General features: G+C 38.0%; 1 protein-coding gene and 1 pseudogene across 2 annotated transcripts in view; one reads left to right on the plus strand and one right to left on the minus strand.

Moving 5' to 3' along the window:
- The window catches only part of YTHDC2 (YTH N6-methyladenosine RNA binding protein C2), a 143,181-nt gene that overhangs the window by 9,153 nt on the left and 119,305 nt on the right, over positions 1-14,723 (plus strand). The window lies entirely within an intron of this gene.
- LOC101417790 (protein tyrosine phosphatase type IVA 1 pseudogene) lies at positions 10,235-12,395 on the minus strand (annotated as a pseudogene).

A 14,723-nucleotide genomic window follows, 5' to 3' on the forward strand; every position in this document is an offset into this window, starting at 1 on the left:
TTATTCCAAACCAAGCTAAAGAAAGAAAATAGTAAAGGTCAGAGCAGAAATATTAATAAATGAAATTGAGAACAAAACAACAATAGAGAGAATCAACAAAACCAAAAGTTGGTTCTTTGAGAAGATCAACAAAGCACGGAATTAATAAATTAATAATTAGAATATATGTCATCCGAAAAATAGAATGAGGGTAGAAAATGGAAAGCTGATGGTTAATCTGTGCAGAATTGGTTAGAAGGTTGGTTGTAAATCTTCGAAAATGATTGGAAATGGTGAAAGCACATCATGGTGTTTGTGACTATTATGTGGGTATGACAGTGATTGAAAGGGAAAGTCTAAGAACATGTATATTACTAGAAGGAAAGCTAAAAGATGTAACATGGGACTATAATATAGTGAAACCTCATGTTGAGTATGAATATGGGTTATATTGCATATATAAGACTGTTTTTACAAAATATAAATAAAAATAAACTAGAGAGAAGGAAACAGAATAGCAGCTATGTACGGCAGGGGAAGTATAGAGAGATTGAAAGGTGATGAGTTTTGTTTGGTTTTTGTTTATTATTACTGTTATTATTGTTACTGTAATAATGAAAATGCTCCTACAGTGACTGAAGTGATAAATGTACAACTATATGATTATACATTTTGGATGGATTTATGTTTTATTAATATATATCAATAAAATTGATTTGTAAAAAATAATAAACTAAATATATAAATAGCCAATTCATGAAATAAAAAAAGAAATAATCAATAAAAAAAGAAGAATTGGAAATTGCATCTCCGTGTTTATTGAACAATTTGGATCCACTTCTTCATATATGTTTGGAGAGCAACTCCTCCTGGTCTCTGGTGGAATCCAAAATTTTCTTTCTGAGAGAATCTTATCCTAGGAAGTTTATTGGAATAAATTACAGTCACCACCACTGCTGCAGGTATTATGTAGTTAGTTTGAATTTGGAGATTTCAGAGTTGACCAATAAAAATATTTGACCACTATATAGTGGGAGGGTAGGCCTTCACAGAAGGAAACTTTCCAGAGTCCAGTGGCACAAGGCAGCCACCAGAGCAGACGTAAGGTAAGGTGAAAACTCCCAAACTCCTGGGAGAGAGAAGAAAGGAAAGGAGCAGGTGCTTACATATTGAGGCAATGATGCAGAAATCAGCACAGGAGGGAGATTCTGGGCCAGAGAACTCCAAGGGGCTGAAGAAATGTGGGGCCTTCTCCAGTCTGTCTTAGCAATTGAGAACAGGTGTTGGGTTTGTTTTGCAGGGGTTGCAAAGCAGGTTATCTTTTTTTTTTTTTTTAAGATTTATTTATTTTCACTTATCCCCACCCCACCCCACCCCCATTGTCTGCTCTCTGTGTCCATTCGCTGTGTGTTCTTCTGTGTCTCCTTGTATTCTCATTAGGCAGCTCCTGGACCTTCCAGAGTAGGAGAGAGGCAATCATTCTCTTGTGTCACCTCAGCTCCCTGATCTGCTGTCTATATAGGAGGTTCAGGGTTCAATGCTCAGGGCCTCCTGGTGAAGGCAAGCTGGCCCGTGTGGTAAGCTGGCCCATGCCAAGTGCTGGCCCACTTGGAGTGCTGGCCTGAGCAGAGTTCTGCCTTGCACAGGAATGTGGGACCACGCAGAGAGCTGGTGCAACAACAAAAAAAAAACACAGGTTATCTTTAAATGGCTACAACTGCTTATTTAGGCTGTTTTAAAAACAATAGGGAATGTGAAAATTTGAGTGTGGTGCTTGTGGGTTTTACTAATGGCCTCAGGGTGCTGTAAAGAATAAACAACACGCAAGGCCACTAGAGAGGTCATCTTTAGCTTATATATGTAAAACATTGTCTCTCTTCTTCACTGGCCAGTGTTAGGCTTCTGTTACCCTTAAAGAGCTGGCCTAGATTGCATACCTGGTGGCATGACCTCAACCTTCATCTCTGGTGAGACTGGGATTACTGCCCTTTTTCATTTACTGTTACATTTGGGCAAGGGAGTACCAAGAGGTACCAAATGAATCACCTGCGTGTTAAACATATTCTTTCCTGTCCCTGTTTTGCAATTGTAGCCCTACTTCCTTCTAATGATCAGGGTCAACTATTCCAGTCAAGATGGTGACCTCTCTTCTTGCCTACTGCTATCTAGACGTAAGGAAACTGAAGTGCCTAGGAAACGCAGCTGTAACTTATAGTTTAATAGGACTTTTACTGTATCCTTTAGTGGAGGTGTTCTCCCTTTGGGGGTCAGGACCTCCAATACTGCCTGAGAATTTGGGTCAGGATGCACAAATTTCCCAAATGGGTCATTAGGTATAATGTTAATTGTGGTCACTCCTGCTTTCACCCCTTGACTCATGTACTTTTCCATCAGATCACAACACCATGTGGAGGTCTTTGATACAAGGTATATTCTGTCTCCTGGAAGAAAGTTCACCCACTTCATAATTTATCACCTTCAAGCTGGCATCAGGCTGTTCTACCTCTCTTTCCATTATCTTCTTGGTTGTGCAGTATGTGATATAGCCTGTTGATTCCATGCATTTCTTGTGCTGTAATATGAGTTCCCTGATTTGACATGATGTTACATGAGATCCCATGTGACTAGATCAAACATTTCATAGCCTCTTGGATAGTAATGCTGGCTGAAGTCCTGTAGGTAGGAAAAGCAAACCCAGGTCTTGAATATGTATCTGCATCTTGGAGCATGAATCTTCCACAGAATGGAAGAGGTCTGTTGTAGTCAACTTGCAATCAAGTAGCTAGTTTGGTCTGCTCAAGGAATGGTGCCATATTGGGCGCCCAACATTAGTCTCTGTTATTGACAGGTTGGACACTTGGCGGCAGCAGCGGGTATATCAGCTTTGTTAATTGGGTGCCCATTTTGCTGGGCCCATGCATATTCTCCATTTCTGCACCAAGACTATTTCATTTATATGCCCATTGTGCTGGCATTAGGGTGGATGATGACAGAGGCTGGCTGGTATCATATGACCAAGTCATTTTGTCTGCTAAGTTGTTTAGTGCCTCTTCTATGGTGGATGCTCTTTGGTGGACTTTAATATATAATAGAAAGGCTTTCACGCTTCATGTCCACTCCCATATGCCCATTCATATGCCTCTACCCAGCCCTCCTTGTCCTTGTTCTTCCAATCTTTCTCCTTTCATGCCCTGACCAGCAGGATAGGCATTTTCTACTACCTATGAGTTTATGTATTCTAACATTTAGCCATTTCTCTGTATACAAGGTAGATGATTGCCTGAAGCTTTGTCTATTGGGAGGGGAGTATTTTTCCCTGATATGTGTTTGGTTCTCAGGGAAGGAGACCCAGAGATAGAATTTGGTGTACAGAATACCTATTAAAAAGTATCCTGGTGATTAACACCTGTGAAAAGATGGGAAAGGAAACAGGATTGGGTGAGGGAGAAGTCAAGCTAGATGTAGACCTGATGGTGAGCTCAACTGATCTAATAGGGAGCTCTGGAGCCAAAATGTTCTTTCAGGCTTATATTGTGTTGGTTGCCCATTGCTGGGCTTTTATATCCCCCAACTCACTGGGTCATTGGATGTAGACTTCTCTGAGAGGTTTGTGATCCTGATCAAACAGGTTCTTTGAGACTGAGTGAATCCCGGAAGGGGCTGACAACTGATGGCTGCCTGCTGATAGCACTTTTAGGAGCCAGGGCAGCAAGTCCTTTCTTGAAGAGAGATTGGGTGACACTTTTTTTTTTTTTAAGATTTATTTATTTCTCTCCCCTCCCCCCACCCCCAGCTGTCTGCTCTCTGTGTCCATTCGCTGTGTGTTCTTCTGTGTCCACTTATATTCTTGTCAGCAGCACCAGGAATCTGTGTCTCTTTTTGTTGCATCACCTTGCTGCATCAGCTCTCCATGTGTGCAGTGCCAATCCTGGGCAAGTTGCACTTTTTTTGCACTGGGCAGCTCTCCTTACAGGGCACACTCCTTGTACATGGAGCCCCCCTACATGGGGGACACCCCTGCCTGGCATGGCACTCCTTGCACACACCAGCACTGCACCTGGGCCAGCTCATCACATGTGTCAGGAGGCCCTGGGTTTGAACCCTGGACCTCCCATGTGGTAGGCAGATGCTCTATCTATTGAGTCAAATCCGCTTCCCTGGGTGACACATTTTTGTGTCCACACAGAATTAGGCAGCCTGAATTCAAATCCTGTCAATGCTAATTACTTCTTGGGTGAACTCAGACGAATTATTTAACCTTTTGAGTTTCATTTTTCTAATCTATAAATTGGGGTTTATATCCCCCTCTCAATCAGAAACAGTGGGCATCACCAACCTAAAATCTTCAAGATTGAAGAATGAACAAACATAAGGAGGAATACAACTATGGTCTAAAGTAGATGCTATTATTCTAGCAATGGAAGATATGATAACACTGATATAAAGGCAGTGGTCACCAGAGGTTCTGAGTGGAAGGAAAGGGAAGAATAGGTGTAACATGGGGCATTTTTGGGACATTGGAATTGTTCTGAATGACATTGCAGTGACAGATATAGGCCATTATACATTTTGTCAAAATCTGTAAAAATGTGCCCTGCAGAATGTAAACTATAATGTAAACTATTGACCATGGTTAGTAACAATGCTTCAATATGTGTTCATCAATTGTTACAAATATAGCACACTAATGAAACATGTTGTTACTGGGGAAAAGTGTGGGAAGGGGAAGGAGTGGGATATATGGGAATCCTCCTATAATTTTGACGAATTATTCATGTAATCTAAAGCTTCTTTAAAAATAAAAAAATCAAAAAACAAAAAGATAACCAAATCTAAAGAAAAAGGGAGTTTTATAGTATCCCTTACTTCATAGGGATATTGTGATAATTCTAGTAGATAATGCATGGAAAGCAAACTGTTTTGCTCATCTGGAAAATTCAATGAAATTCACTATTATTTTTATTTAATTATAAAACTGGGTCATGCTCTACAAAATGATCTTTCCAGGGCCTTTATTATAGGACAACAGATAAAATCAGACTCTCTCTTTTTAAATGTTTTCTATTTTTGTTTCTCAGTTAGCTGTATAGTATTTAAATTCAAATTTCTGGAGAGGGGTTTGATATTTTCTTTCCATAAACAGTACCTCCTATACACAAAGGACTTGGATTTCTTCTTGCAACTAAAAGGTCTGACAAACACAATAGGAAATACTTGGGGCAATTTGAGTGTGTTCATGCCTATGTATCATCATCATTTTATCATGACCTCAGATGATGACTCACCCTCCAGCCACCTACACCCCAGCCGTGGTAGGCTGGGCTAGCTGTGAAAAGGAGACTTTCACCTGGCAGATGACTAGTTAGTTGACCTTAAATAATCCCTGGCTAAATACATGTCTTGCAAGGAACCGAGTTATCCTAGATTTAAGCTGAGCAACTGTACTCTGCCAGGGATCAGAATGGCCTCCAGTGAGCGAAATGGTGAGATCATGAGTCCTACAGAGAAAACCTCTATCCCAACATCATATGCTAAGGCCTTAAGGCAGTGTTTTTCAAACTGCAGCTTGGGACCCATCATTGGGTAGTAAAATCATCTTGGTGGTTGGTGCCTGGCCTGTTTTTGTTTTTTTAAAAATGTTAAATGAACTAGAGTACTATAAAGTAGAAAATATTTGAATCTCTTTCACGTAGTGAGTATATATATAGTTTCATAAAACTTTTTCATTTATGGGCATATGTTTTTCTCATACAATGTATATTCGGTTGCATATTGGCTGAAATACACTGTCTTAGAGGGGAGACACTATAGCAAGAACAATTACTCTGACACTCTTAGGCCAGAAGCCTTCTGTGGCAGTTTGAAATTATGCTATGAATCCCAAAAAGAAAAAATGTTACATTTGTAAACTAACCTATTCCTCTGGGTATTTATACACTTCCATTGCATTAAATTGAGTTCAGAGGCCTTTGACTAGATTGTTCTATAAGATTGAACTACATCAGTGAGGCATGACTCAGGTTATGTCCCTAACCCCTTGCTGGGTCTGATATAAATGGACTCACACAGACACAGAAAAAAGGGAACTGCATGTTTAATTCTGCCATGTGGGAGAAAAGACTCCAGCTTTGCCTACAGCTGAGCTGCCAGGAGAGAAGCCCTGAGAGACAAGCTCTATGCTTGCTTGCTCATAGTTGAGCATCAAGAGACAGTAGCTTCTGGAGGGAAAATCTGAACCTCGGCAGAGATTGGTGGTCCTCTTACTTCAACACATGGCTCACATATGGCAACACAGCAGGTGACTTTGGTGAGAACGCATCTCTGCTGTTATTGGACATTCCATGACCTTGGAACTGTAAACTTTTTTTTTTTTTTTTTTGGAACTGTAAACTTTTGACCCAAATAAATCCCCATTATAAAAGTCAACAGATCCCTGGTACTTCGCATCGGCAACCATTTGGCAAACCAAAACCCTCCCGCCCACTCCCCTCCCTCAATTGGGAATGGCTTAAGGCATTTCTCTTATTCCTCTCCATTTCACTCACCTTCTATTATCGTACTTGGTGTGATTAGGAAAGAATGTATTTATTTCTGTTCTTTCTATTCCACTTCTCATTTCCAGGTGGTGTTCTTGGTGGACCAAGAAGGCTAACCTCTTCCATATTTCTCTTCTAGCAGGCAAAGCAGTTGAGAGGGAGGGAGGCTGCTGGGTTCTGGGGAGAGGGTTTGATTTGGCTTCTTATTTGAGAAGGGTGGGTGGAGTCAGTGAAGAAATTATTGGATATCTCATTTGGATCATCAAATCGAAGGAGCTAGACAGAAACCTGGAGCCAATGTACTGAGGCAAAGAGTGTCAGAAATGGAAGTAGGGGAAGGAGGGTTTATGTAGCAGTGTTGAAATGGGAGGAGGAGAGGAGAAATGAAGAATTCCCAAAGTAAGAATCACCCACAGGGCATTTTCAGGACTTGGAGTTGTCCTGGGTGATACTGCAGGGACAGATGCTGGACACTGTATGCCCTGCCATGGTCCACTGGGTGGACTGGCGGAGAGTGTAAGCTACAATGTAAACCATTATCCATGTGGTGCAGCAGTGTTTCAAAATGTATTCACCAAATGTAATGAATGTGCTGCGATGATGAAAGAGGTCGTTGATGTGGGAGGAGTGGGGTGAGTGGGGGGTATGTGGGGACCTCTCATATTTTTTAAATGAAACATTTTTTAAAAAGAGAAAAAAAAGAATCACCCACAGCATCGCCTGAGAAGAGCTGAAAACATAAAAACTATTTCTTTATTGATTTACATTTCTTTTTTAAAGCAATTTTATTGAGATATATTCACATACCAAAAACCCATCCAAAGTGAACAATCAATGGTTTTCAGTATAATCACAGTGTTATACATTCATCACTACAAAAAATTTGGAACAATTTCATCACTCCAAAAAGAAAAACTACACACTCCTTAGGAGGCACCTCTCAATCCCACTATCCTTCTCCTAGCCCTACATAATTCCATCTTTATAAATTGATTTATATTTACATTTTATATTAATGGAATCATACAATATGTAGTACATTGGGTCTGGTTTCCTTGACTTAGCATAATGTGTTGGGTTTTTGTTTGATATTAACACCTTGTAACATTAACACACATTTGTTCAGTTTCTAAGAAAAACAATCTTATTTCTGCAACATTATCCATATTCATATTTCACGAGATTTCACTGTTTATATAGTCCACGTTAAATTTTTTAGCTTTCCTTCTAGTAATATATATGAGCTAAGACTGTTCCTTTGAACCATTGTCAAACCCATATAATAGTGCTGCTAGTTACAAACACTGTGATTTGTTTTCAACTTTTCTATCCTTTCCCAAAGATTAACAAACAACCTTTTATTAACCAATTCTGCACAGATCAACCTTCAGCTTTCCATTCTCTAAGCTCATTCTATTTTTTTAATTTTTAAAAATGTGTTATTGAAGTATATCATTCATATATGAGCATCCATAAACAATAAATATATGGGAAAAGTTGTGAAATTATAAAACAAACATGCATAACATCATCATACAGAATCCCATACATCAACCCACTATCAACACCTTTCATTGCTATGAAACTTTTGTTACAAATTATGAAATAATATCATCAAAAATCTTAGTACTAACTGGAGTCCATATCTTACATTTGGTGTATTTCCTCCTCAATCCACACTATTAATTTTTAAACGTATTTTTATTACAGAAATTGTGAACTTACAAAACAATGCTGCACATGTGCAGAATTCCCATACAACACCCTTTCATCAACACACCATACCGTGGTGGAATATTTGTTACAGATTCTGAAATAATACCATCAGATTATTACCACCAACCATGGGCCATAGCATACATTTGGCACACTTTACTGATACTTCCCCATTATCAACATGCTACATCTTTGGCATAGATGCATGAATATTACAGTATTGCTGTTAACCACAGTCCATAGGTCACTCCAGTTGTATTTTCCCCCAAGCTTCTCCACATTCCCGCCACTTTGCAATAGTGAAGTACATCTGTTCTAGCATCTGTAGTATCAACCACAATTCTCAACCACCTGTGCGTTCACTGTGTTAGTCAATCCCTAAATTATTCTCTAGCTTTCTTTCAGTTGACATTTACATTCCTAGAATCCCGTTTCCGGCCACATTCCCAATTGTAAACCAGCTGCTACTCACCAAAATGCATTATCAACAACTCCATCCGTTTCCAACATTTACAGTAAAGTTAATTAAAATTTCTATGCCCATCAGTAGTCATTCTTAACCCTCCTCCTATCTCCTAATTACTGTACTCTAGATTCTAACTCCATGTGTTTATTCTTTGTATTTAGTTCATATTAATGAGAATATGAAATATTTGTGCTTTTGTGTCTGGCTTACCTCACTTACCATAATGTCTTGAAGATTCATCCATGTTATCATTAGTGTCCCAATTTCATTTCTTCTTACTGAAGCATAGTATTCCATCTTATGTATATACTACATTTTCCTTATCCATTTATTGATTAATGGACTGTGGGGTTGTTTCCATCTTTGGACAATTGTAAATAATGCCTCTATCAACATTAGTGTGTAGATGCCTGTTAGTGTCACAGTTCTTAGTTCTTCTGGATATATTCCTGTTAGAGGAATTGCTGGATAATATTGCAGTTCTATATTTAGTTTCCTGAGGAAACAGAGAGGCTACATCATTTTTGCAATCCCATCAACAGTGAAAGAATGTTCTTGTCTCTCCATATCCTCTCCAGCACTTAATGTTTTCTGCTTTTTGTGGTTTTTTTTTTCAGATAATGGCCATTCTATGTGGTGTGAGATGATATCTCATTGATGTTTTGATTTGCATTTCCCTAATAGCTAGTGATAGGGAACATTTTTTCATGTGCTTTTTGGCATTTGTATTTCTTCTTTGGAGAAATGTTTATTTAAATCTTTTGCCCATTTTTTCAATTGAATTGCTTGCTCTTTTATTGTTGAGTTGTCTGATCTCTTTATATGGAATGGAAATCAAACCCTTATCGGATGTGTGTTTTCCAAATATTTTCTCCCATTGAGTGGGTTGCATTTTCACCTTCTTGACGAAGTCCTTTGAATCACAAAAGTGTTTAGGTTTGAGGAGGTCCCATTTATCCATGTTTTCTTTTTTGCCTGTTCTGTCAGTGTAAGGTTTAAGAATCCACCACCTACCACCAGGTCTTGAAGATGTTTTCCTTCATTTTCTTCTAGAAGCTTTATGGTTCTTGCTTTTATATTTAGGTCTTTGATCCATTTGGAGTTAATTTTTGTATAAAGTGTGAGATGGGGGTCTTTCTTCTTTCTTTTGGCTATGGATATCCAGTTCTCCCAGCATCATCTGTAGAATAGACTGTTCTGCCCAAGCTGGGTGGGTTTGACAGGCTTGTCAAAAATCACTTCACCATAGATGTGAGAGGCTGTTTCTGAACCATTCATTTGGTTCCATTGGTCTATGTGTCTGTCTTTATGCCAATACCATGCTATTTTTACCATTGTAGCTAGATTTTATGATTTAAGTCTGGAAGTGAGAGTCCTCCTACTTCACTTTTCCTTTTAAGATGTTTCTGCTATTTGGGACACCTTACCTTTCAGATAAATTTGATAATTGTGTTTTCCATTTGTTTAAAAAAATGCTGGTGGAATTTTTTTGGGGATTGCAATGAATCTGTATATCAATTTGGGTAGAATTGACATCTTTTTTTTTTTTTTTTTTTGCATTTCATTATTTATTTAGATGTTTAAGCTCTCGCACTAGGTTTTTACAAGCTGGTGAACACTGACAAATTATTTCTCCCACAGAACTATTACCACACATTCCCAGACAGTATAAATATATGGTTGAACTAACATTAATACACATCACCATTTTATCAATTACATAATAAAAGAAATTATCAATTATCCAAATATTAAGTTACACAGCTCAAAAGGCATATAAAATATTAGATGTCTGCTGAATTCATTAGCAGAAACCTACTTTTTTTTGCAAGAGGTTGGGAAGAGAAGGAAAAAAAAATCACACTTCAAACAAAATAGCTGGTAAACAACTTCCAATAGATATGGAAAAAATTACAAGAATTTCAGAAATTTTATGATTAAGAGTTATTTGTAGCTATCATAACAAAGCATCGCTACCTTTTAAAAAAATAATTACTAAATTAAAGAGCATATCTACATGTTCCGCACAAGACGAAAGCAACATTTTACTAAAATATTTAATAGCCCCCTCCCATTTATTTGTCAGGCCCTCCCCGGTTAAGTTGCACCCCAAAGTGCAAACATTAAATTAACTGTAAGGCTTTTTTTTGTCTGGAGACATTAAAGACATGTGTGCTTCTGTACAATGCAGATGTTCAAAATGGAGGTTTCCTCTAAAGTCGCAAGATGAGATTTTGTTGACATTAAATAATCACCGTAAGACTTGGTAAAAATCCCAACAAAATTCAATGGCTGCACAAACCTGATGTATATTGGTACGAATGTGGGAGATGTAAACATAAAGTGAACAAATAACCATATAGGCCCTACTTTCAATGTTTGAAATGACTGAAGGAATAAACCACATAAGGTCTAGAGTGTTCATAGTTCCTGGGATTTTAAGTTCTGTATGATACTAAAAATATACAAGTATTGTGCTGGGTATTTTGGCACCTAATCTCTCAAAAATTTCTTATATATTGATAAGATCCTGGTACGGGAATAGATTTAAAGACAACTTATAACTCAATACTGCATGATTTCAGAAAAGGTCAATTGTTACAAATGATAAGCCCATTTTAAATGCTGACCAGCAAAAATCCAAATAGGTTGACTGTAACCCACAGAGGTGCAATTCTGTCAAACTTGTAGCATGGTGAGACTGCTTTTCAATACTCATATGGAAACTTCATTAGACTTATTCACCAATATGTGGGTTATTATGTTTGACAAATTAGGTCCTCTCTCAAGTTCCACTTCCAAGGCAATAGCATCAGGCACCCCAATTTTATTGAATGCAACAGTTGTTTCTATGACCATTGGAGTCTTTGAAGCGCAGCCGCATTTTAGGACGATACTTCTCCAAATACAAAAGTTGCTTGCTGTTAAAAGCTCCACGCCGCTTTTGTCTTATGAACTGTACTGCATCTTCATATTTCATTCCACCTTCAATCAATGCTAGGGCAACAAGCACTGGAGCTCTCCCAAGACCTGCAACACAATGAACAGCAATGCAGCAACCAGGTTCTTCACGAAACTTAATTTTCACAAGACTTAACCAATCATCAACAATTTGGTTGGATGGTGGTGCACCATCATCAAAAGGCCAATCAAGAACACGGATGCCTTCTTTTTCCACAAGAGCTGTGTCATAAGTTGCTTCACATACTCTTACTCTTGTGGTAACTCCATACTTCTTAAGTTCCTCTATAAATTTGCTTAAGGTTGCATTGGTTGGATTGTGTGTGATAAGAAATCTCATGTTCTTGTATGTGACTTCCACAGGAGCTGGGCGGTTCATTCGAGCCATTTTAATTTAGTTAAAAAACACTCAATAAGGTATGAAAGAATTAAAAAAAAAAAAAAGAATACAGAAATGATGTAAAGAAACTGAAGCCTACTTCAAGATACTCCACTTGAAATTCTCAGTGCTTTGCATATGAAGTTGGGAGTAATGGGAAATGAAATGAACCTCCTAACAAGAAGCAGCGATTCTTCAAGCCAGTAATACTGAGGCAATATAAAGAAGTGCACTGAGGTTTACCCCATCCAGGTCAGAACTCTTGTAAAATGCTCTGCAGATTTCAATTCAACACTTCTGTGTCCAGGTTAACCACTCTTATGGGGGTTTCTTGGTGGAGTAGTAATAACTTTCTACAGTTCACTTGTCTGCATAGAGGTCGTGCTGTGCCTGGCAGTAATCTCCACTGCCCTTCAGAAACTCCATAAATGTGTGACCAAGAACACCACAGAACTGAGGAATATGTTTACTCATTGAAGATTGTGGCCTAATCATACAGCCGGTCCCGAGGCGGCGGCGAAACAAGCGGTGGCGGCGGCTGCAGGGCAGGGGGTGGCGGTGGTCGTCGCGGGGCGGTGGCGGTGCAGGCGGCGGCGGTGGCACCAGGCTCTACCATGCAGTGAAGAATTGACATCTTAATGATATTTAGTCTTCCAGTCTATGACCATGGAATGTTTTTCCAATTATTTAGGTCTTTTTTATTTCTTTTAACAATACACTGTGGACTTACCCAGGTCAGCTAACAGGGAGGTGAAGATGGTCAACTACCACACCAGGGAATCAAGAGTTCCTACAACAGCAAGTAGAAGAATTGCATCCATCATCCATGTGGAATCTAAGCCCCTTCTTGATCTAGAGCTGGAGTGGACATCACCATCCCAGGGACCACAGAACGGAGGAATAAAATATGGATTAAAGTGGAAAACAACAACAACAACAAAAAAACACCAATGCACTGTAGTTTAATAATACAAGTGCTTTACATCCTTGGTTAAGTTTATTTCTAAATGTTTAATTTTTTAAAAATTACTACTCTTACTTGCTCCTCAGACTGTGCATTACTAGTGTATAGAAACACCACTGATTTTTGCATATTGATCTTGTATCCTGACACACTACTGAAATAGTTTATTAGCTCTAGCAGCTTTGATGTAGATTTTTCAGAACTTTCTAGACATAAGATCATATTTTCTGCAAATAGCAAAAGTTTTACATCTTCCTTTCTGATTTGGATGCCTATTATTTCTTTTTCTTGCCTGATTGTTCTAGTAGAACCTCTAGCACTATCTTGAACAACTGTGGTGACAGTGGACATCGTTTTCCTTTTCTGGATCTCAAGAGGAAAGCTTTCTGTCTTCACCATTGAGTACAATGTTGGCTGTGGGTTTTTCATATATGACCTTTAACATGTTTAGAAAGTTTCCCTCAATTCCCGTCTTTTGTAGTATTTTTATTAAAAAAGGATGCAGTATTTTGTCAAATGCCTTTTCTACTTTAATCAACAGGATAATGAGATTTTTCTTCTTTGATTCATTAATGTGGTGTATTATGCTGATTGATTTTCTTGTGTTGAATCACCTTGCATGATCAACCCACTTGTTCATGATGAATAATTCTTTTAATGTGCTGTTGTATTCGATTAGCAAGTATTTTGTTGAGGATTTTTGCATCTGTATTCATTAGAGAAATGGGTCTGTAATTTTCTTTTGTTTTAATATCTTTATCATTCTTTGGTATTAGGATGATATTGGTTTCATAGAATAAGTTTGGTAGCATTCCTTCTTGTTCAATTTTTTGGAAGAACTTGAGTAAGATTGATAATAGGTCTTTGAATGCTTGGTAGAACTCACCTCAGGAATCATCTGGTCCTGGGCTTTTCATTTTGGAGAGTTGTTTGATGACTGTTTCAATCTCTTTACTTGTGATTGGTATGTTTAGGTCTTCTATTTCTTCTTTTAATAAGTACAGTGTAGGTGGTTCATACTTTCCTAGGAATTTTTCTATTTCATCGACATTGTCTAGTTTTTTGGCATACAGTTGTTCCTAGTATCCTCTTATGATCTCTTTTATTTCTGTGGTGTCAGTATTAATGTCCCCATTTTCATTTTTAATTTCATTTATTTGCATCTTCTCTCTTTTTTCCTTGTCATTCCAGCTAAGGGTTTGTTCATTTTGTTAATCTCAAAGAAAGAACTTTGGATTTTGTTAATTCTCTCTCTCTCTCTTTTGTTCTCAGTTTCATTTATTTCTGCTCTGATCTTGTTATTTCATCCCTTCTACTTGCTTTGGGATTAGTTTGCTTTCTTTTTCCTATGTTCTTCAGCTGTGTATTTAGGTCATTGATTTTAGCTCTTTCTTCTTTTTTAATGTAAGTATTGAGGTCTATAAATTTTCCTCTCAAGACAGCCTTTGCTGCATCCAATAGGTTCTGATATGCTGTGTTCTCATTGTTATCCATCTCTTTTAATTTCCTCTTTGACCCACTGTTATTTGAGAATGTGCTGTTTAATCTCCATAAATTTGTGCATTTTCCATTGTTCTGGCTCTTGTTCTCAACTTTATTCCATTAATCAGAGAACGTGCTTTTAATAATTTTGATCTTGTTGAATTTATTAAGATCTGCTTTGTGACACAACATATGGTCTGTCATAGAGAAAGGTCCATAAGATCTTGAAAATCATGTATA

The sequence above is a fragment of the Dasypus novemcinctus genome, chromosome 2 (genome assembly GCF_030445035.2).
Source record: "Dasypus novemcinctus isolate mDasNov1 chromosome 2, mDasNov1.1.hap2, whole genome shotgun sequence".
Classification (NCBI taxonomy): Eukaryota; Metazoa; Chordata; class Mammalia; order Cingulata; family Dasypodidae; genus Dasypus; species Dasypus novemcinctus.